The 20,767-nt window shown below is 40.4% G+C and overlaps 1 protein-coding gene across 1 annotated transcript in view; it reads left to right on the top strand.

Annotated features, from left to right (window-relative positions):
- Positions 1–20,767, top strand: part of IGFBP7 (insulin like growth factor binding protein 7) — a 76,125-nt gene that overhangs the window by 14,059 nt on the left and 41,299 nt on the right. The window lies entirely within an intron of this gene.

Below are 20,767 nucleotides of genomic sequence, written 5' to 3'. Positions count from 1 at the left end.
CCTGGCTCCTATGAGTTCACGCATCACTTAACTCGGGAAACTACGGTTACCTGGTCCTCACTGTCATTAGAAGTGGAAAATGGTAATGACTTCCCTGTCAGTCAAGTGCCTGCTTTCTGTAAATGCTGTGCAAGGTGCCATAATAAGGAAATTTGCAGTGGTGAGGAAGATAATGCCCCTTCTCTAAGAAGCCTACAAACCTGTGGTCCATCTGGTGGTTTGTAAAGTGTGGGAAGGCAGAAGTGGCATTTACACTAAAATAAAAGAGCCCTTTGTAAGTCAGGTTAATAAGAATGCATAGGAGCAAAGAATACACACACATATGTACTCAACTCAACTCTTTATCATTGGAAGCATTTATATTCTGTGCAGTTTATACTGGAAGGGAAAAGATGAACAAAAGTACATTCATGTTTGTGGCCTATGAATACATCATCATTTAATTATAGACTTATGAGCTTATAAATAATGTAACTATGGCTAGGTGTGTAGTATATAAATGAATTAGCTATTACTTTGCCCAAAGTGCCATTCCGGAGAGGAGATGAGTGAATTTTATTTTTGTTTGCTCAGAATTGAACTAAGTATAGAATATTGATCCAAAAGAATCTTTAAGATTGTGTTTAAATACTTTGGTAACACTAAGAAAAAAACTCAGTAAATTCACTTTGCTCTACCTAATTCCCTGGCAATGTGTAAAAGCAAAATTTTAAACAGAGGCAATGACCTACTGAGACCAGGAGGATATATTTTGCAGCTGCTAAACATCCGTCAGATGTTTAGCTTTTCGGACAAACCACAGTGGGTTTTAAATTCTGGCCTTACATATCCTTGTTCATTTAATTTCAGCTGTGTGTTCTGGGAATGTTAATTCCCAGAATTAATTTCATTTTCAATAAAGATCTTTGTTATTGAAGAAAAATGTTAAAGAAGTCTGTAGAATTCATTGAAATCAATCATTAATATTTTTATTCTACCCAGTTCATATTTTATTATATTTTATTCCAGTGTTTTTCTAGGCATGTATTATACAACCATTTTTGATAGTGCTATCCATATATTTTTTACATCTTGTTTTTCATTTGTAACTATTTTCCATGTGTTTAAAATATTTTATAAATATTTACAATGTTGCATAGGCATTTGAATGAGCCATAATTTACCCCAGTTTTCCTCTGTCAAAAACAAGCTTTAAATTCACATCTTTGGACATATAGATCTTCTTTCTTCTCCATTATTTCTTTAGAATAGATTGCAAATTAGAATTACTGATTCAAAGGTGTGAACATTTAAACATTTTTTGATACATGTTGACATTGGTAGATTCCAGTTTAAAAATTAGCCTCTCCAAAATAATTTAAACAAAAGGCCAAAAGCAAAGCATTTCAATATGCCATTGGAATTACTTTTTAATTATCTTCAGACTTGGGTTATTCTGGTGACTGCCCCACTCTGATGGCATAGAGACCATTGAGAGTTGTTCCTTCAGCCCAGTTCCCATTTATGAAATTTGTAACAACTGGCCAAAAAACCGAGGGCCCTGCCAGTCATCTAGTTTGCGTCCAAGACTGCCAGGCATCGGGAATAGTTCAGATCAGCTAGAACTCTGCTTACATCATTGAATTGGGGTTTATACAAAGCACGTGCATCCCTGCTAGAGTAGCTTGAAAATGTCTGTTGCAGTGGCAGCCACCTATATGAGACGTAAACAGTAAAAACTTTGTGAAATTTGGAAGGTTTGTCTTTGGTATTTTTTTCACAGAAGAAAAAAATAGCCTTCACAGCTTTATTTGACTACAGCCAAATATACGTACAATTGATTCTCAGCATCTCTTTAAATATGAGTTGTGTGCATAATACCAAGACCATGGTTTGACCCCTGTTTCATCTCAGTTTGTGAGATGCACTGTTACTCTCCACTTTTCAGTGAGAGCCTGTGGCCTGCTCCACTTCATAAAACTGGAAAAGAATTTACTTACAACATTTTACTGCACGTGTCCTTGGAGCTTTCCTTGGGTCCTTAAAGAGACTGGCAAAGCCTTGTTTCTTTTTTCCTTAAGTCCTTTAACCTCCAGCACATTCAACAACAAAAGTCTTTTGTAAGGCAGTTATTCCAGCTAAGACAGTAACTAAACAGTGCTGAGAATATATTTATAAAATGGAGACTCTGTATGTGATTGTTCTGGTGGAATTTTTCCCATATTTGACTGGGAGAGAGGAATACTAACAAGACCTTAAATCAACATAGCACAGCACAGTTTATAAGCATTTTCACGTACATGCACATATATATCACCTTTTTAATCCCCACCAGAACCCTGTGGTGTGTTATCCCTACGTTATAAATTAGGCAACCGTGATTCAGTTTGAATGCCCAAACAGAGCCCTAATGAAGGGGGAATCCAGTGAAGCTGGAGCAAGGATTTTGGGTGAGCTGTTGTGTAAATGGGCGCACACACACGTACCCGTGTGCCCACATTTAAAGCCACAGGAAGCTAAAATTGAGTTTCAGAGCCAGTTAAACATAAATGCTTCATTCCAGTTCTTGATCTGTGCATTTCAGTTGCCATTCCTAAACTTGTGTCTCCATTAAATTGCCTGTATTGTGTTTTGTTTTGTTTTTTGGGGGAGGGGCTGCGTTGGGTCTTGGTTGCTGGGCGCAGTCTCTCTAGTTGTGGCGAGCGGAGGCTACTCTTTGTTGCGGTGTGGTGGCTTCTCTTGCGGAGCACCGGCTCTAGGCATGCGGGCTTCAGTAGTTGTGGCACGTGGGCTTCAGCAGTTGTGGCTCACGGGCTCTGGAGCGCAAGCTGAGTAGTTGTGGCGCATGGGCTTAGTTGCTCCGCGGCATGTGGGATCTTCCTGGACCAGGGCTCGAACCTGTGTCCCCTGCATTGGCAGGCGGATTCTTAACCACTGTGCCACCAGGGAAGTCCCGCCTGTATTGTTAAGTTACTCTGATTATTACTAAAGTATGGAAATGCATATACTTGTGCTTGTTTTGTTAAACCATGTATGTGTTTTTCAAGAAAGATGGAAAATCCTTCTTCAAAGAAAGAATCCAAAGCTGTTGTTTCAGCAGATAACCTAAATTCAAGGTTTCGGCAGTGGCAGTTGTCTAATATAGCATGAAATAATTATTCCCCAAGTGCTTGTGATTAACTTGGTTAATTAAGGTAGTCCAACTCCCAAAGGAAGCACACTGCCAGGACCTGTAAGCTTTGCTCGGTGAAATAACCAGTGTGCCATTCAGTGTTCTGAGGGAAGTGCAAAGTAAGTTAGAAAAGGTAATGAGATAAATCGCTGCTTTCACATGTTTTCTAAAAAATAAAACCTATATCATTGAAGAGCCTAAGGAGAACTTTGTGAAGAGCAAATTAAATTTTTAATCAATTTGAATAAAATTGAGTCTCAGGGAGATTTCGGGTTTTTTTTCCCCTTGTGTCACGTGAATTCATGTGCGTGTGCTTCATCTTTGTGGAATGAGAATGTGACCCACTGAGAGGTCCTTAAAACTAACAGTGTATCATAAGAACTAGAAGGCCTTGACCTCAGATACTGCCAAAGAAAGCAGGAAATAGTAGGTTTCTCATGAAAGTGTGACATTTATCTCAGACTGAAGAAATTCTTAGTCAGAGGTGAAGGAACATTTCTCAGCAATTTTATGAATCAGTCGTGTAATTTAGTGTGCATTATATTTTAGTTTGCAAATACTTTTTAGGTTATGTGAGCTTGTACCTGATGTGAAAGTGCCATTCTTATACCAGTTCCTTCAACATATAAGAGGATGTTTAGATTTGGGGAAGGGGAAAAGAAGAATGATCACCCAAAAGCGCAACAGCTGGTCTATCAGTAAGGAACATGTTCAGCTGCAAGTAATAGAAAACCTGGCTACAGTGGCTCCCTTAGAAGGGGGTTAGTTGCTTGCAGAACAGAGTCCAGGTGTAGACAGCTATTGGTGTGGGTTTAACAGTTCAACAGTAACAGCTTGGAGGACCCAGGTTTGTTCTTTGTGCTCTGCTGTCCTTTGTGTGTTGGCTTTTGACTTCATGCCTAATGGTCACAAGGAGGCTGCAGTACTTCAGATCATTGAGTCCTAATTTCAAGGCAATTAGAAGGAACAAGGAAAAGGGCAGTGCCTGTCGCATGTCCCATTTTATCAGGTGAGCAAAAGTTTCTCGTACACTCTCAGCAAACGTCTATCTCATTGGCCAAAAATGGGTCACTTGGCTACCTCTAGCTGCAAGAAAGACTGAGAAGGAGGGTGGAGATTAGGGCAGAGTCTGCCTACCTACAATGTCTGCTATAGCTGGGCAGTAGTTATTAGTTTTACACTTCAGAAACAGTTGCTGGAGGCAAATTTAAAGGATGACTGGAAGCTCAGTGTTTGAGAGTCCACAGACCCCCTCAGATTTCACTGAACAGTAATCAGTTACTTTTGAGAAGCAGGGAATGAAATAGATCATGGCTGGGAAAAAAAAAAAGAGCTTTCTAGAAAAATATGTCATTCCCAAAATTCAGTGGGAAGAGGGAAGAAGTCCTATGTAAAAGGTGCCAAAGATCTTCATAGAGACCATTTTGAAAGAAACGATATTTCACTCCTTAACAGTTTCCTTAACAGAAATGATGGCTAACAGATTGGAGGGTTCATGCCTTATTTGCTTTAAATACGTGGAAAGGGATCATTTGAAATTAACTCGAACAAGGCAAGTGGGGTTTTTAATTGTTTGTGGGTAAGAGCTGTAAAAATGCTTAGAAAACAAGCATACTTTGATTTTTCATAAATTGTATAAAGATGAACTTCAGTTCATCCTCAGGTCTAAGTATGGTGAATTTCTAATTGCTGTAATGTTTTTATGCTTATTTAAATCATATGTATTGCAGAGATAAATGCTTGAGAGCATGAGGTTCAAATTCCCACTCCCCCACTTACTAAATGCATGATCTTGGGCAAGTTACTTCTCTGAGCCTCGGTTTTGTCATCTGTAAAGTGGGGACGATATTGCCTACTTTTCATGGTTGTCTTCAAGCGTGGTACTCAGCACACACAGTAGGGGCTCACAGTCTGGTCATTACCCTCATATTAGTTGTAGTGCCAATGCTTCTGGAACAGCCCCCAAATGTCATCCTGGTACTTTTACCCTTCTTCCCTCTTTTTCTGTCTTTTTCTGCAAGGATGCCTAGAGATGTGGTAATCAAGGATGGAGGCGGCAACTGAATGGTAGGAGTAATTTGGGGGGATTGTATGGAGAAAATGAAGGCTATTCTCGCCCAAACTAGTCCAGAACCTCTTTGTCTTTATATATTTATAATTTGTACCCTGCCTTCTTCAAAAATGGAATATGAGGTAGTCTGTATAATCACACTCTTCAGGTATAACAATAGTGTTCTAAAAATACTAATCTTGTATCAAATCACTATGTTGTATACCTGGAATTAACATGGTGTTGTAGGTCAATTAGACTGCAGTTAAAAATAATAATAAAATAAAAATTAAAATAAAGGGTATGAACATATGGTATTAGGAATGAAAAGGGTGGGTATAACCTATAAATACAATAAAATTTTATAAAATTATAAAAAAATTTTAAAACCACTAATCTTAGAAGAGTCAGAGTCCTGATTATACATTGACCAAATGTGTGATTGTGAGCACATTACTTAATCTCCCAGTCCTGTCTATTTCCTCACCTGTAAAATGGAGCTACCAAGACCTGTATTAAAGGGTTAAGGTTATGGGAAAGAAATGAGGTAATGGATTTGAAGGCTCTTTGTAACTGTAAAGCCCTGTATGAATGTAAGATTTGATTCCCTTTGAGTTCACCCGTTGTTATAGCAACAACTCTCAAATATGCCCAATTAGTTAACTACCTTGTGTACACCTGTGTCAAATGTTTACTTTTTAATAGGCCACCCCATGTACGCCTTCCCTTCAAATCACTACCAGCAAAGAGTGCCCAAGAACTGCTTATGTTATAATGTTAGCCTGAACCAAACATAATTAGTAAGGAAATCTGCCCCAACAAATTCATACACAGCAAAAATATAAAGTAGTTTAAAATCAGCATCCATTTGAGTTAGTCTTTTCTTCTCCTGCCCTCCATTTGTTGAGTAATCAAGAGTTGGCAGTGCTCTCCCATCTAGAAGCTCGTGTTGCATATTGACCTGGAAAGGTATTAGTCCAGGTAACGATGGCAACTTTTATGTTAACCATCAATCACTTTAATGAGTACAAGAAAGCATCCTATCACCCTGCCATAAGGAACAGGAATTAAGAATGACTCCTTCGTCAGTTAACTATGTGCATGTTTTCTATGTGTCAGGTGCTACACTGGCACTGTGGCCATGGAACAGGCTCCAGTCTCCAGGAGTTACAGTTTAATAATGGGACCGTGGCAACAGCAGAGTTTGTTGATCTCCCTGAATTCAATCCCCTCATAAAAACAGAGCCACTGGAAGGATGGTTGCCGGGACCTGGGGGAAAGGAAGAGTAGGGAGTTTTTGAGTGGCTATAGAGTTTCAGTTTTGCAAGATGAAAAGAGTTCTGGAGCTCTGTTGCCCAACAATGTGAATATGCTTAACACTACTGAACTATACACTTAAAAATTGCTAAGATGGTAAATTTTATGTTGCATATTTTACTACAGTTTTTTAAAAAGTAAAAAATAAAGCCACTAGATACCAAAATCAAAACCCCATGGACAGCATTTACCACACAAAAGTGACAAGCTAGCCCTGTGAATCCCAAAATATAAGTGGCTTTAAACAAGCCCCCTGTGCTGGGAGGCCTGCATGATGTCAGCAGCTCTGTGGAAGGAAGCAGAGGGAAGTAATGAGGTGAAGACATATCTGATAATAGGAAAATTCCAACATAGCCAACAGGTGTTCATTCACTGGAAAGTGTCGTGCACCCAGTCCATTAGTGGGTGAGTGCAAGCACCCATGGGAGGGTCTATGGAGCTGGAGCATCCTGAGCCCTGTGAATTCTCACAGCTGACTAGCTAGGACTCCCTTCCAGGACAGGGTCCTTCACCAAGGAGAAACTTCTAGAAGTAGAATCAAAATTGAGCAGGAAGGAGACAAAAGAGATAGATGAAGGAAAGACAAAGGCAGTTGGGGAGGGATTTAGGTCCTTGTGATTGCGAGACAGCTCGACAACAACCGGAGAAAAGAGGATCCTATCTTCTCATGCATTCTACATTGCTATCAGAGAAAACCTTTCCAAGAAATGCTCCTGTAGATTTATTCCTGAGTCTCATCAGCCAGAATTGGAGCACACACCCATGCCTGCACCAATCACTGCCAAGGGGAATGAGACACCATGATGGGCTGACACCAGTCGTAATTCACCACTTAAGAATTAAGCTTCTTCTGTCGCATGAGAGACTGAAGACCCAAACAAAAGCCTGGTTTGCCATCAAGGAAGAAGGGGCCTGCCTACTGGGTATATAATCAACAGTATTTGCAACAATTTGCTATCTTCTATCTTGCCATCATGCCCAATTTATGCCTCTGATCTTCAAATAGTGCAGTCACACCAAGTCTATGGGAATTCTTCTGTTAATTGCAGTTGGTAGATATGTTATCACACATGCAAAATGAGTCTTCAAGGGTGACATATGCAGTTGTTTGAGCCTCTTTTCAAAATATCCTCAATTCTCTTGGGTAAGTTAAATACATGCTCTACTACCACAGTATTAATTTAAATAAGTATTATTGACTACCTAATATATCAAAATAATCTTTGAATTATGGCAGGATGTAGAATGAATAAGGTATGATTTCTATCTTTAAGGTTCCTAGACTATAATATAAAGTATAATCAACCACATTCAAGCCTGTGACATAATTTTATTGTCTAAGCAGAATAAGTCTCAAGAAGCACCTGGGTCTCTTATCAAGTAATTCTCCTAGGGAGCAGCTCAGCACCAATTACATAAAAATTTAAAAAATTTTCCAGTGGGGAGGTAAAAAAAACAAAAAACAAAAAACTGGGGAGGGAAACAGAGCAAGGAAATCTCAAAGAGCAAGTTACCATCTTTATTTTTGAATAATTAATTTTAGATATTTTAATAGCACATAAAATGGTTGGTAGGGTGTACTTCTATTTTAATGTATAGAACACATAAAATGCAAGTTCTTTTTAGAACTTATTTTAATGTAATGCCTTTTATACAAAGTAGTGGCCAAAGCAGGGTCAAACAGTTTACCCTGCTTCCTACTGCATGCAAAACAAATTCAAGATGGATTATCACTCCAAATAGGAAAAAAAAATGTTTTTAACAAAAAATTCAAGATGGATTAAAGGATTAAATGCAGAAAAGTAAAAGTAATAAAATAGAGCTATTCTGATTACCCAGAAATCATAAAGGAAAAGGTTAACAGCTACATACAAGTTTTAAGCTTGTATTCAGTTAGTCAGGCATTATTTTTATTGGGAGCGAAGTATGTGCCAGGCACTGTTCTTTTTTTTTTTTTTTTTTTTTTTTTGCGGTACGCGGGCCTCTCACTGTTGTGGCCTCTCTCGTTGCGGAGCACAGGCTCCGGACGCGCAGGCTCCAGACACGCAGGCTCAGCGGCCATGGCTCACGGGCCCAGCCGCTGCGCGGCATGTGAAATCTTCCCGGACCGGGGCACGAACTCGCGTCCCCTGCATCGGCAGGTGGACTCTCAACCACTACGCCACCAGGGAAGCCCCAGGCACTGTTCTTGATGCTGAAGATACAGCAGTGTGCTAAAGAGCCAGCATCGCTGCTCTCAAGGAGCTTACATGCTATATGGCAACCAGTACCACAAATAACTGTCTGTAAAAAAAACAAAAACAAACAAACTTGAAAGACAGTCATAGCATGGAGAAATTATTCGCAAAATATAAAGAGTAAATATCTGTAATAAACAAGAGCTCATATAAATTGATAAATGACCCAAAGGCAAATAAACAGAAATTATAGTGAATTAAAGTGAGAACAAATGCTAATGGCCAATAAACACGTGAAGAGTTGCTCTGAAAAGTTTCTCAACCACACAAGCAGTCCTGAAAATGCAATTAGAACAGCATTGACATACAGCGTTTCCCCCTTCAACTGGGGCTAATTTTTTAAAATTCCTAACTCCCATTGCTGGGAAATGTGTGAGGAAATGAGCACCCGCATACACTATCACTAAGTGCAAGAATTCCTAACTTTTTGAAAGTGATCTAAGAATGTCTATTAAAATTACACATTCTCATACCCTTGACCCAGAAAGCACGTTTCTTGGAACCTATCCCACAGAAACAAAAGCACTAAGAATATGTGTAAGAATATTTGTTGTATCATAGTTTGCATATAGAAAAAAGTTGAAACATCCTGAATATTATTAAAGAGGTACACCCGTGTTATGGAACATTTTGCTGTTATTGAAAAGAATGAAGTTGATTTATGTGTATTGACTTAATAAATCAATATATGATATATTGATCACTGATAACAGGCAATTTGTAGGGTGATAGGTATAAAATTTTTAATTAAAAAAATGAAAAGTATATGGATGTATAAGCTGTTAACAGGTTATTGGGAGGTTAGGATTATCATGAGATTAAAAGTGGACAATTTACTGTCTGTATATACTTGTATATTGTTTTAATTGTTACAATGAGCATGTACTTTTTTTTTAATCATCTTGAAAAACAATTTAACTTATTCAATGATGTTTTGGAGGGTGGAACTGTAATCAAAGGCGGAAGTTGCAGGAAGGCTGATTTTAGTTCACCTAAGGAAGAACCTTGTAACAACAACAGTGATTCAGCAATGGATTTGGGAACCTTGGCTGAGGGTCTCTGGAAGTATTCAGGCAGAGAACCATAAGCTGTTGGAGAGCAGACTTTTGTGTCCAGTTTGAGGGTTGGACTAGATGACTCTTAAGGTTCTTTCCAACCCCAATAGTTTTATAATAGCTTAATGTTATACAGTGAGACTTGTGATTATTTTTTATTAAAGGTTTTTTTCATTGAGATATAATGGACATACAACATTATATTCGTTTCAGGTGTGCAACATAATGATTCAATATTTGTATACTTTATTGTGAAATGGCTACCACAATAAGTCTAGTTAACATTCATCATCACACATAGTTATAATTTTTTTCTTGTGACGAGAACTTTTAAGGTATACTCTCTTAGCAACTTTCAAATATAGTATTATTAACTGTAGTCACCATGCTGTACATTACATCCCTATGACTTATTTTATAACTAGAAATTTGTACCTTTTGCCCCCTTCGCCAGTCCCCTACCTCTGGCAACCACAGTATCTATAAGTATAGTTCTCTGTATCTATGAGTTCCATTGTTGGTTTGTTTTAGATTCTACATACGAGATCATAATGGTATTTGTCTTTCTTTGTCTGACTTATTTCACTTTTCATAATGCTTTCAAGGTCCATCCATGTTGTTGCAAATGACAAGATTTCCTTTTTTATGGCTGAATATTATTCCATTGTATATATATATATATATATATATATATATATAGCACATCTTCTTTATCTATTCATCCATCAATGGACACTTAGGTTACTTGCATGTCTTGGTTAGTAAAAATAATGCTGCAGTGAACACAGGGGTGCATATATTTTCGGGTTAGTGTTTTTGTTTCCTTCAGATAAATACCCAAAAGTGGAATTGCTGAATCATAATGGTAGTCCTATTTTTAATTTTTTGAGGAGCCTTCATACTTTTTTCCATAGTAGTGGATGCACCAATTTACATTCCCACCAACAGTGCACAAGGGTTCCTTTTTCTCCACATCCTCCCCATCACTTGTTATTTCTTCTTTTTTGATAGTAGTCATTCTAACAGATGTGAAGTGTTATTGCGGTTTTGATTTGCACTTCCCTGATGATTAGTGACATTGAGCACCTTTTCATGTACCTGTTGGCCATCAGTATGTCTTCTCTGGAAAAAGTGTCTATCCAGATCCTCTGCCTATTTTTCAATCAGATTGTTTGGTTTTTGGCTGTTGAATTGTATGAATTCTTTATATGTTTTGGATATTAACCCCTTATCAGATAATATGATTTGCAAATATTTTCTCCCACTGGTTGGTTACCTTTTCATTTTGTTGATGGTTTCCTTTGCTGTGCAGAAGCTTTTTAATTTGAGGTGGTTCCACTTGTTTATTTTTCATTTGGTGTCAGATTTGAAAAATTATTGCCAAGACCAATGTCAAGGAGCTTACCCCCTATGTTTTGTTCTAGGAGTTTTATGGTTTCAGGTCTTACATTCAAGTCTTTAATTCATTTTGAGTTAATTTTTGTGTATGGTGTAAGATGGTGGTCCAGATTCATTCTTTTGCATGTGGCTGTCCAGTTTTACAAACACAGCTGTTGAAGCGACTATTCTTCTCCCGTTGTATGTTCTTGGCTCCTTTGTTGTAAATTAATTGGTCATAAATGTGTGATTTTATTTCTGGACTCTCTATTCTGTTCCATTTATCTATGTGTCTGTTTTTATGCCAAAACCATCCTGTTTGGATTATTACAGCTTTGTAATATAGTTTGAAATCAGGACATATTATGCCTCCAGCTTTCTTCTTCTTTGTCAAGATTGCTTTGGCTATTCAGGTTCTTTTTTGGTTCCATACAACTTTTAGGATAGTTTTCTCTATTTCTATGAGAAACACCATTTTGATAGGGATTACATTGAACCTGTACATTGTTTCAGGTAGTATGGACATTTTAACAATATTAATTCTTCCAATCCATGAGCAAGGGATATCTTTCTATTTATTTGTATTTTCTTCAGTTCCTTTCATCAGTGTCTTATAGTTTTTTGTTTTTTTTTTTAAAGAAGATGTTGGGGGTAGGAGTTTATTAATTAATTAATTAATTAATTTTTGCTGTGTTGGGTCTTCGTTTCTGTGTGAGGGCTTTCTCTAGTTGTGGCCCGCGGTGTGCGGGCCTCTCACTATCGCGGCCTCTCTTGTTGCAGAGCACAGGCTCCAGACACGCAGGCTCAGTAGTTGTGGTTCACGGGCCTAGTTGCTCCGTGACATGTGGGATACTCCCAGACCAGGGCTCGAACCCGTGTCTCCTACATTAGCAGGCAGATTCTCAACCACTGCGCCACCAGGTAAGCTCAGTGTCTTATAGTTTTTAGTGTACAGATCTTTCACCTTGGTTAAATATATTCTTAAGAATTTTGTTCTTTTCGATGCTGTTGTAAATGGGACTGCTTTTCTTAGTTTCTCTTTCTGATAGTTCACTGTTGGTATATAGAAATGCAACTGATTTTTGTATATTTATTTTGTATCCTGCAACTTTACTGAATTTGTCTATTCTAACAGTTTTTTGGTGGAGTCTTTAGGTTTTCTATATATAACATTATGTCATCTGCAAATAATGACAGCTTTCCTTCCTCCTTTCTGATTTGGATGCTTGCCTAATTGCTCTGGCTAGGACTACGAATACTATGTTGAGTAAAAGTGGCAAGAGTGGGCATTTTCATCTGGTTTATCATCTTAGAGGAAAAGCTTTCAGCTTTTCACTGTTGAGTATGTTAGCTGTGGGCTTATATATGGCCTTTATTATGTTGAGGTATGTTCCCTCTATACCCACTTTGTTGAGGGTTTTTATCATAAATGATGTTGATGAGCATGCACTTTTGTATTTTTTTTAAATACCAACAAAATTTTTTAAAAAAATACTGTACCATTACAGCATTGGTGATCCCTGTGTAACATGATAAAAGCTGCTAAATTTGTGAAGGGAAATTTTCTTTCCCTTCTTTTAATTACAAAAAAACTTAATTAGATTTTGAGTGTAGACTCATAGATCTAGAATGATTCTTAAGTGATATTTTAGTTCACCATAACCATCCAATGCCCACATCCTGTATCATCCCAGTCTATGAGATTTCAAATTTGACAGCTCCAAAACACCAGTCCTGGAAGAGTTTTCTTGGACCACAGTTTAAGACCCACACTGGTCTAGAAGGGAAAGTTCCAGAGTGTCCTTTGCAAACTCAGGGTTACTCTCAGGAAAGCCTTTCTTATTGTGATTCATGTCCTTTGGGCTGAAGCTTATGCCTATTTCCTCAGCTTCAGATATTAGAGACAAAAATAGCAGAAATTATTGTTGGCCCCCAAAGGACCTCCTAGATGATTGCTTCAAACTTCCCATTTTAAAGATGAAAAAGCTGAGGACGAGTGGAATGTGTAACCTGCCTGTGGTGAGAGTGGTACCAAAACCCACTTATCCTACCTGCCAGACCACACACTTTCTATTGCCTTAGCCATACCTTCCTCTCAGACACACACCAGCATCACCTAGTTGAGTCTACATACAGTGCCTTTCACGCATTGATACAAGGTCTGTTAGACATACTACTTACAGAACTTCTGAAGCATAAACTAATTTATCAATATCAAAGGCCCAAGAAGGTAAAGCGATTTTTCCTACTCCAAAGTAGGAGTGTTTCAGAGCAAGGATAAAACTCTGAATGACTCTCATTTTGTGCTGAGGAGCTAGAACCTCCACTGGTTCCAGGCTCCATGCTAGAGCTTTGTTTTAAAATCAAGACCCCACAGGACCCACAGAGCTAAGAGGCTTTTTTTTTTTTTTTTTTTTTAGTACTTATTCAAAACTGAAGCCCTGCAGCCATCAGGAAGCTCAAGTTCTTTGCTCAGCTTCTGCCTGTGTCTGGGCTAAGTGAAAATCCCTGGGTGGTGGTGGATGCTCCTAGCACCAAATGGTTTCTGTACAAAGTCCAGGCATTCCTCCTGGCCTGATAGGAGGGTTACACCACACACACAGAAGGATGTGACTAATACTGAATGTGACTTCAGACTCTGCAAGTCCAGACAACTTCTGATAAACATTTAAACGGAGGTCAAGAATGTTTTCCTTTCTGAGGGGAAACTATGCAAGTCTATGGTGTGAGTGGGAGGGAGAAGAGGGGAATAAATCTAAACATCAACTTCCTCCTTCCATAATTCTTAAGCATTTTAGTAGCAACCATTTTTAATACTCTGACAGGCTTTCATACTTAGGACCCATAGCTGGGTGCTTGCCAGAAGAGGAGAGAGAAGGAAAAGGTGAAGATCCAGCAATTCCAAAGTGATTACCAAGCAAGTTTGGAGCTAAGCAGGGCAATTAGGGCCGGTTTCCCTGTTTCCCACCCTCAGGCTACGAGTGCATCGAAACGTATGCCCTCAAGGCACAATTTAAGTACCCGGTTGCGATGCTCCCTTCCTATGCTGACAAAAGGGGGAAGCTCTGTAGAGGAAATGGGCGTTGACTTCTGGGGGAGGAAAGGTGAGTTGGTCCAGATGGCACTTCTCAGCATCCTCAGCCCACCCGAGGAATTCTGGGGCGTTGGCCCAGGACAGGGAGCAGAGATTGAAGAGCAGAGAGCCAGCATAGATGTCCCCTTCACAGGGGAAAAGAAAGCAGCATAGTTTCTGTGACCCAAAGGGCTTTCACTGGTAGTGCGGATACAGTGTCTTGAGCACTTCCCTGCCCATGGGCTGTTTGGTTTATCTCCTTACATTTCCTGGATGCGTGTGTGTTGAGGGAAGGAGATGTAGGTAAAGACTGGCATTCTGTCTCCCCAGTACTAAATAAAAAGCAAGAAGAATAAATGTCACTCAGCAAGCTCCCTCTCAATGGGAGGAGGGGGATTCAGTATTAGAAGAAGAGATGATGTCAACTTTAGTGAAACCCTTCATGTATCTGAAATCAAAGTTCTTTTGAATATGTCAGCTTCAGTTATTTCAGCCATTACCCCTGTGGCCGGGAGCACTGAGGACCAATGTAGGTAGAATGCAATTGTGTCAATTACTCACTGTTGAGTTTTTTTGTTTGTTTGTTTTTGCGGTACTCGGGCCTCTCGCTGTTGTGGCCTCTCCCGTTGTGGAGCACAGGCTCCGGACGCGCAGGCTCAGCGGCCATGGCTCATGGGCCCAGCCGCTCCGCGGCATGTGGGATCTTCCCGGACCGGGGCACGAACCCGCGTCCCCTGCATCGGCAGGCGGACCCTCAACCGCTGCGCCACCAGGGAAGCTGACTTACTGTTGAGTTTTAAGCAGGTGGAGATCTCATTTTGAAGTCATGACTGTGGAGTCATGGAGTATTCCCATACTCCATTTTAGACATGAGAGAGAACTTTACTTTAAAAAGCTAGTCTTCAGAAAGCACATCCACTTGTTTGTTGATTTGTTTCTTCATGTAGTCATTCATTAATTAATACATTCAAGTGCCCTCCAAGCCCTATGGTGGGCTCTGGGGGGATGGAATGGGCCATGTCAATGGGCCATTACTCAGAAAACTGGGAATCATGGTCAGGATGAAAGTTCTGGAGTTAAACGTACCATAGAATCCTGGCCCTGCTATGGATACGCTCTGTGCAAGGTATTTAACCTCTCAGAGCCTCTGATTTCTCACCTGAAAATGGGGCTAATAAGCATAAACACCTCATTGGATTCCTGTGAGAGTTACCTGAAATAACATGAGAGAACCTGCGCCGTTCCTGGAATATAATAAGCTCAGTACGTGGTGGTAGAGGCAGTATTAGAGGTTATGGTAAGGATAGTAGTAATTTCTATCATTAGCGACTACTATTATTAATGAGACCAACAGCACAAGAGTGAGAGAGCAAAGCAAAAGTGATAGGTTTCAGCAGGCGAGAGATTGCTAGACAGGAGATGACTTGTGGGCTTTCTTTCCCTTGAGCTCTATTAGTTTTTTCAATGACATCTTAGTGGAGAAATTTGGAAATTCCTTTCCCTTTGCCTTCCATTTTCTATTACCTTCCTGAAAACCGAAGCTTTGGTACAGAATTCAGCTGGAGGCTACATCCCAGCATTTGCATTGACCTTAGAGTGCTTAAGGTAATTATTCTGTCAATTATTTGACTTTTTAAAGTGTGCTTACCTTGAAGAACCTCTGCAAAGGAGGACCATGTTAATGTGTAACATGGAGATAAGCAGCGTGCTGCTCCTTTTTATTTCTTTTTTCTTTTTCCTGGCTGTTCAGCTGGAAAACTGAAATGGTTCTATTTGCATCTCATAGGGCAGTGTTGAAAGGTGGGGATGAAAGAGCTTTTACTAATGAAGTACAGCAGAATGTGAATTTTTGCAACACGAATTGCAAGGAATCACCTGCAATTTGTTTTGGTTTTAAGAGAAAAAAGGAAATTACAAGGCAATGTAATACCTTGCTTGAAAAAGTGACAAGACAGCAGAGAGGATACTCTTGAGTTGAACCGAGTAGCTGTGTGCATCTCTTGTAGATGGAATGAGTGGTCCCTACTTGCCTGGACAGCAAGGTCATTTTTCTTACCCTAAAGAGAGGGCATTAACCATCGGTGCCAGAGGAAACGTGGAACAGGAAGGAACGAGCAACTGCAGCAGGAGGCCTGAGTTGAGCCCAGGAGGGTTGGGGACCCTGTGGGCGGGAGCCAGCTCCACCCATGTGGCAGCTCCCAGGCCAGCAGGCGATGGTGGGAACTTTCTGTTGTTAGAGAAACCACCTCCGCATCATCCAAGTGCATTTCTGAAATGCCTGACTGTGCTCAGGGCTCTGTAAGCTCAGGATTAGCCAGCCCTCCAGGGACCTGGTCTGCATCACTAGCAAAGATCAGAGGAACTTGGTGGAGCCATTTTTTGAAGGAAAAAAACAACCCTAAACCCACAAGTGAATGGAAATGCGTATTTATATCACTGGCCCATCAAGGGTCAGGGTGTTTTGTGGGGAGGGAGAGAAATTGGTGATTAGGAATGACGCTCTGCAATGTAAAGCTAGAAGATCTGTGGCAGAGACGGAGGAGAGGAGACTGGATCTTGTACCACTGTTTCATCAGCTGCAGCATGGGTGAAATAGCTGGATACGTCGAGGCAGAATTTTAGGTGACCTGGAAGGTCGTATGGGACAGTGGTTAGGAGCCTGGGCTCTAGAACCAAATTGCCTGGTTTTGAATCCCACCTCTGCCATTTATAAGCCTCGCGACTCTAGGCAAATCACTCAGCTTTCCTGTGCCTCCGGTGTCTCCTCTTGTGACATGGGAGGCAGCCCAGACCTCGCAGAGTGGTTGACAGGGTTAGATTAGTTACACACCTGAATGCCCATGGTGAGCAGTCAATGAACAGGCGTAGCTGTTGGTGTGAATGGCCATTGGTGGGGAGGGTGGGGGGCAGGACTGAGTTGAGGGGAAACAATTAGCATGAAATAGGATAACAGAGTATATGGTGGTTAGAAACTAGGAAAGTCATTGGGTCCAGCTTCCTCCTTAACCAGGAAAACAAATCCTATTCCACTTTAAAATAATTAATTTGAAATCATAAATAACAGTGACCGTTTATGGAGTACTCACTGTGTGTGAGACAGCACGGGAAGCCCTGTGCACGCATCCTAACGATCCCATGGGGCCCTGGTACTTATTATTACCCCATTTTTATCAATGAGAAAACTGAGGCTCAAAACGTTAGGTAACTTACCCAGCATCACCTAGATCTGTCTGAATCCAGAGATTATGTTCACAACACAGCAGTTCTGTTCCCTTTGCTTTCCATTTTCTATCGCATTCCTGAAGACTAAAGCTTCAGGACAGATTTCAACTGTCAGGACAGATTTCAACTGAAGGCTGCATCCCAGCACGTGCATTGGACCTGGAGTGCCAGGGTCATTGTTCTGTCAATTATTTGACTTTTTTTTTTATAAATTTATTGATTACTTTATATTTATTTTTGGTTGTATTGGATCTTCGTTGCTGCACGCTGGCTTTCTCTAGCTGCGGCGAGCGGAGGCTAGTCTTGGTTACAGTGTGCGGGCTTCTCATTGCAGTGGCTTCTCTTGTTGCGGAGCGCGGGCTCTAGGCACGCGGGCTTCAGTAGTTGTGGCACATAGGCTCAGTAGTTGTGTCTTGCGGGCTCTAGAGCACAGGCTCAGTAGTTGTGGCGCACGGGCTTAGTTGCTCCGCAGCATGTGGGATCTTCCTGGACCAGGGCTCGAACCAGTATCCCCTGCATTGGCAGGCGGATTCTTAACCACTGCGCCACCAGGGATGTCCCTGTTTGACTTTTTAAAGTGTGCTTTCCTTGGAGAACCTCTGCAAAGAGAGGACTGATTTATTGTGTTCTATGGTCCCATTGAAGCAAATATTTCATACCCGTGAATACATGCCTTATTTTGTTTTGTTCTGTATAAATCCAGGCACCATATTTTGAAAAATACTTTAATTCTATTAATCTTGAGTAAATCATTTCCCAGTTCTTGGTTAGCTATTTAAAAGAAATGATAATATTAAGTAATAAAAAATTTTCCTTTGGAATCAATCCATCGTTTGATTGGATCTGATTGAAATTGTGAATAAAATGAAGAATTCATCCCTGACAACTCTCAGCCATTGCTCATCCATGCATGGATGCATTTGAAATTGTTAGAGATCCTTAACTGCTAACAAACGCTTTGTTACCCTGACTTTAAATATGCGATGTGTCTTTGATCTTAGTGCTTCCTTTGGGAGTAAGTAAAATCAAGACTTCTCATTCCCTGACATGGCATCCCTTCAGATGTTAGAAGATATTTAACAGGTAGTCCCCCACCCCAGGCATCTCTTCTTTAAGCTAAACACCCACATCACCTTCTATGTTGGTTTTCAGACCCCACACCAGCCTTTGATGGGTGGTTTCCACCCTTAAGACTTTGAACAAGATCCAGGACTGCAGGACTGACCGGATCAATACAGAACACACTGCAGCCACAGGGCCACACAAATGCAGACCCAGACAGATGGCCTCCAGCCTCCTAGCCTCACTGATGTCATGGTAGACTCCATGGTTAAATAATAAAGGCAGGGTGATAAGCAGAAGCCAACTAGAAGGATTTCCCCAAACTGTTTCAGAGTGGTCCGTGGTAGAGGCTTCGCGTCATTGCTATTGTTTGTATTTCACGTGAGGGTTCCTCATGTTGGTTCTAACAAAATGATCCTTGATATTCAAGATTTGTGTGGACTGTCCCTCAATTCTCAGGCACAAGTTCTAAAAATGAAAAGCTGTTCCTTCTTTGCATAAGAGGGGGTATTTGTAGCTATGTTTATCACAGATCCATGTTACAAATAGACAGGGGTGCATGGAAAGGGAGACGTTTAAAGTCACATATTGAGATCATCAGGTGGCTCCCTTTGATCTAACTCCTACATTGCTCTGCTTTGTGTCCACCCTTTTTTCTCAGATGTGAAATTGTTGGGCTTTATTTTTCCACTTGTCAAATTCTCTTCAGCTTTTTAGCTGCTGTGTTGAACTCTTCTTTTCCTTAAAGGCATTTGCTTATTTTTTTAAATGTTTTTGCTTTACTGAAGGTTAATGTGCTTTTTATGGTTTTATAGTTACCTTGCAGAAATCTCATTAGAAAAGCACTTTAATATATTACTTGGCAACCAGACATCTGACAGTGTTCTAGTTCATTAGTTAGGAAACCTCCCCAGGCTTGGAGGAACGGACATTCCTCTGTGAATTGGGAAGCTTTGATCACTCCAGCAGGGGCCAGGGTTTATTTTAATGCATTTGAGGGGGAAGGGGAAGAGGTACTCTAAATCTGGCAAAATAAAAATAACACTGATTAAGAAAACAATGAAACATTCTCGAAAAATAATTGCACGTCATTTAATATTATTCTGTGGTATCTCCTGAGTCCTTTGAAGACAGGACTTATTTTAGAAAATGGGTCTCTTTCTGTGGCAAGAGCCTAGTTAAACAGACTCACTCCAGATCACAGATCACATTGAAATGATCCTAATGAGGGTAGACTTTTCAAAGCTATATTCATTTTACCATGAATAAATGGATTCAAGTCTTATTCGTGGGTTTTTAATTTTCAACTTTGAATTTGCAAACTATCAAATTCCCTCAAAGCTATGGTGTGCAGAGAAGGATCTGACTAATAGGATTGCTTTATTTTTAAAGAAAGATGCCCTTTAGCACAGCACTGGGCTTTGAAATGTGATCAGTCAAGGGTCCAACAGGCAAGGATTTCCTACATGACACTGTTTCTTGTTGAGTTTCAACCAGATTTAATGTCTCATACAAGAAAGCTACCGGGAGGGCTTCTAGTGTATTCAAAGTAGATAATGCTATATTGTTTCAACACAGAGTATACCAAATGAAGTACAAGTTCCTGAAGCAGGGCAATACTTGGGTGCTGGTGACTTTTTTTTTTTTTTTTTTAAGGAGCTGTATCTTTTTTCTTTTAATTGAAAGACTTGAAGCAAGCTGTCTGAAAAGGTGTTTTTTTGTTTTTGTTTTTTGCGCGATACGCGGGCCTCTCACTGTTGTGGCCTCTCCCATTGTGGAGCACAGGCTCTGGACGTGCAGGCTCAGTGGCCATGGCTCACGGGCCCAGCCACTCCACGGCATGTGGGATCTTCCCGGACCGGGGCACGAACCCGTGTCCCCTGCATCGGCAGGCGGACTCTCAACCACTGTGCCACCAGGGAAGCCCTGAAAAGGTGTTTTTAAAAAAAAACAAAAAAGAGGGCTCAGTTATTAGAATGGTATAAATAGGGCAGCAAGCAAATGGTCGTATGAAAGGAGGGCCTCCTCCTTTATCGAGAGATAAAGGGAAAGGAATGGAGCATTTTGGCAAGAGTGACATTAAGCCGCTGAAGTAAGGTTGGAGAGGAAACTGGAGCATCCTGCGTAGTGACAGACATAAATGAAAAAAGCATGCAGTGCTTTTCGGCTTGCCTGATTGACAAGCAGAACCCAGTTGCCAATGATGGCTCACTTTCACCTTTT

Source organism: Delphinapterus leucas, chromosome 5, assembly GCF_059928025.1.
Source record: "Delphinapterus leucas isolate spDelLeu-1000000601 "Yukka" chromosome 5, BTC_Dleu_Yukka2, whole genome shotgun sequence".
NCBI classification, from domain to species: Eukaryota; Metazoa; Chordata; class Mammalia; order Artiodactyla; family Monodontidae; genus Delphinapterus; species Delphinapterus leucas.
The sequence above is the reverse complement of the archived record's forward strand: the minus strand, read 5'-3'. Positions and strand labels throughout refer to the sequence as shown.